The sequence below is a fragment of the Clarias gariepinus genome, chromosome 26 (genome assembly GCF_024256425.1).
Source record: "Clarias gariepinus isolate MV-2021 ecotype Netherlands chromosome 26, CGAR_prim_01v2, whole genome shotgun sequence".
NCBI lineage: Eukaryota > Metazoa > Chordata > Actinopteri > Siluriformes > Clariidae > Clarias > Clarias gariepinus.
Window position 1 is genome coordinate 23,090,001 of NC_071125.1, and position 2,568 is coordinate 23,092,568.

General features: G+C 37.3%; 1 protein-coding gene across 1 annotated transcript in view; it reads left to right on the forward strand.

Moving 5' to 3' along the window:
• The window catches only part of zfhx4 (zinc finger homeobox 4), a 73,867-nt gene extending 72,992 nt beyond the window's left edge, over positions 1–875 (forward strand). The window contains exon 10 of the mRNA XM_053487712.1: positions 1–875. This exon is cut by the window's left edge and continues 3,618 nt beyond it. The gene's annotated coding sequence lies outside the window, so the exon portion shown is untranslated.
• Positions 876–2,568: the final 1,693 nt, after the last annotated feature.

Genomic DNA, 2,568 nt, shown 5'->3' on the forward strand with positions numbered 1-2,568 from the left:
TGAACTTTTTAAATGTTCTTATTTAGATTTTTTTTTTTTTTTTTTTAGTATTTTAACATTTTATTTTAATCCTGAAGACACTTTTTGATTGTGTTTCATAAGAGACATCTTGGCCTCCTAAGGTGCAATCCTGCCTCTGTCCAAATCCTAAACGACTGTCCTGATTCCAAAGGCTTTACAAACCTGCTTTAGCCTTTCCCTGAATGTGGAGCAGCGTTACAAAGACTGAGCTGTCGGCTGGCGCCGCGTCCTAACGGTGTTCAGCCTGGACTAGAAATGCTTCCCACACAAGGACTGGTAAAGCAAATAAACAAAAACTTAAGGATGGTCCAACAATATAACTGTACATAAATGTTGCAACTGCACAGCAGCCAAAAAGAAAAAAAAAAGGAAAAAAAAAACAAAAAAACTTTTTACAGATCGATAGCGTGGAGCAAAAGAGGACACCTTCTAAAGGTTGAAATTAGGATTGTTTCTTCTGGATATCAAAGGGATCATCACACGGCGCAATCATATTCTTCACAATATGTACTCTACAACGCCTGGGTAACACAGGAAATGCACCCTGAGGTTTTAATAAAAAAGAAGCCCCTATGGCTAAAACTTTAAATAAACTAAACCAAAAATGTTATTGATGTTTTATATATAGAGAGTAGTCTCATTAGTTTTTGTTACTGTAATGTTTGAGGTCTCAGCTGTACCGTATTACGGTAAAATAACATGGTTTTGGAACTTTTTTTATTTTGTCACAGACCTGTTGTCATAGTTGAAATGACGTTTATTGTAGATGGTATTTGAACAACTTCTTCTGGAAATAGTTCATCAAGTATGTTTGTTGCTCATTGTTGTGATACATTAAAAACTGTATCTGCAAACCATTTCTGGGTGTCTTTAAAACACACACACACACACACACATCTCTATAATGCGGCGCTCTGATAGAAGACGTGTTGGTGTGTACAGGGTACATTTACGCAGTGGTGTTTGTGATGTCTTACAGTAAAACGAAATTAAAATTCGACTAGAGTTGGAGGCAAATTTCTGAAAAAGAGGCGATGTAAATTAAAAGGATTTTTTAACTTTTTGGAAATTTAGTGGGCGGGGCTAGGTGCCAATCATCAATACCCACTCGAGGCCTGATTTCTTACTGTTGTTATTAAAAAAACTAAAACAATTATCTTTTTATCCAAGGATAGGGGCTTTTGTGGTAAAATTGTGTCTTGTTTGGTTTTTATTTCTTACTTTCTTTACCTTTACCCGAGTTCAGGAAACATCACTCTGTTAATTTCCCCCAGTTAATTCCTGATCCTCTTTTTAAATGTTATGACGTTGTAATCTGGATTTTTTTTCATGGTGATCCATATGCTTCGGATTATCCCTAGACGTGGCAAATAACTCTAAGTAAACAGGTGTTATATTAAGCTCCGCCTCCAGAGATAATTATATATTTATTTATATATATATATATATATATATATATATATATATATATATTTAAATGAACTGTGTAGAAAAGAATTATGCTTTCAGGATCAAGGTGCTACTGGTGAAAACCTGTGGGGATAAATCTAATAAAAACTATTATTAAAGTATCAATTAGCAAAATATTTATACAACATATTTTTTAATGCACTTCTGTATTCTGATTGGTCAGAAGATGTTAATTAATTTTATATAACAGGGTTGCAGCTGAAGATCACAGGTTTATTTATTGTTAACCCACTCTGTGGCCTCGCACCTCCAGGGTGCAGGGTTCGATTCCCGCCTCGGGTCTGTGTGTGATACCCGTGCTTGGTGGGTTTCCTCCAGGAATAATTATAGTTCTAGAGTAACTTAAAGACGTGCACGTACTTGATGTGGTGAAGTTTCCTAAAAGGAGATTATATATTTAATGTCGGCTGTGGTGTAAGAGGGATAAAACACGTCAGGATATTGTGTTATAAATATATAAAAAATAATCTATTTGTAGGCGAGTGGTAAGAGTAACTGCTTGATTATATCCCCCTGGTGTTGATTAATTACCTCTCACAGCGGTGTATTACTGTGTGTTTATATTTCTTACTCATATATAGACAGATTTACTATAGTTTCAGACAAATTTGGAAAATGTATCACAGATGAGGTTCAACATCTGTACTCTCTCCTTCTTCACATGGCCCTTTTACTGATTTCAGTAAAGTTTAATGCCGTTGTACGTCTGTTATTTTTCCCACAAACCGGGCTATGTTTCCCCTGTTCAGTGCTAAATTCCACAGCGTTCTGTGAGATGGGATTTGACCTTTTGCGAGAACAATAGCACGAGGCATTTCGGTTCTGTCTTCTCCCGATGATGTGAGACGGCCTTCCTGTCCTTCCGCAGTTGTTTGCTGACATTTTATACCCGGCGTCTCATCCTGCTCGCCCCGTATGCATCCTGTGCAGAAACTCGCGTGATTGTTCTGTGGTGAGAAAAGAGCAGCTGAAGTTAATTCCCAGCGCAGCACTAAAGAGGCCTCGGCTCTGTGTGTCTGAGCTGCGAGAAATATTTGCACATCTGTGCTTATAAACTCGCTCGACATCTCAGTGAGG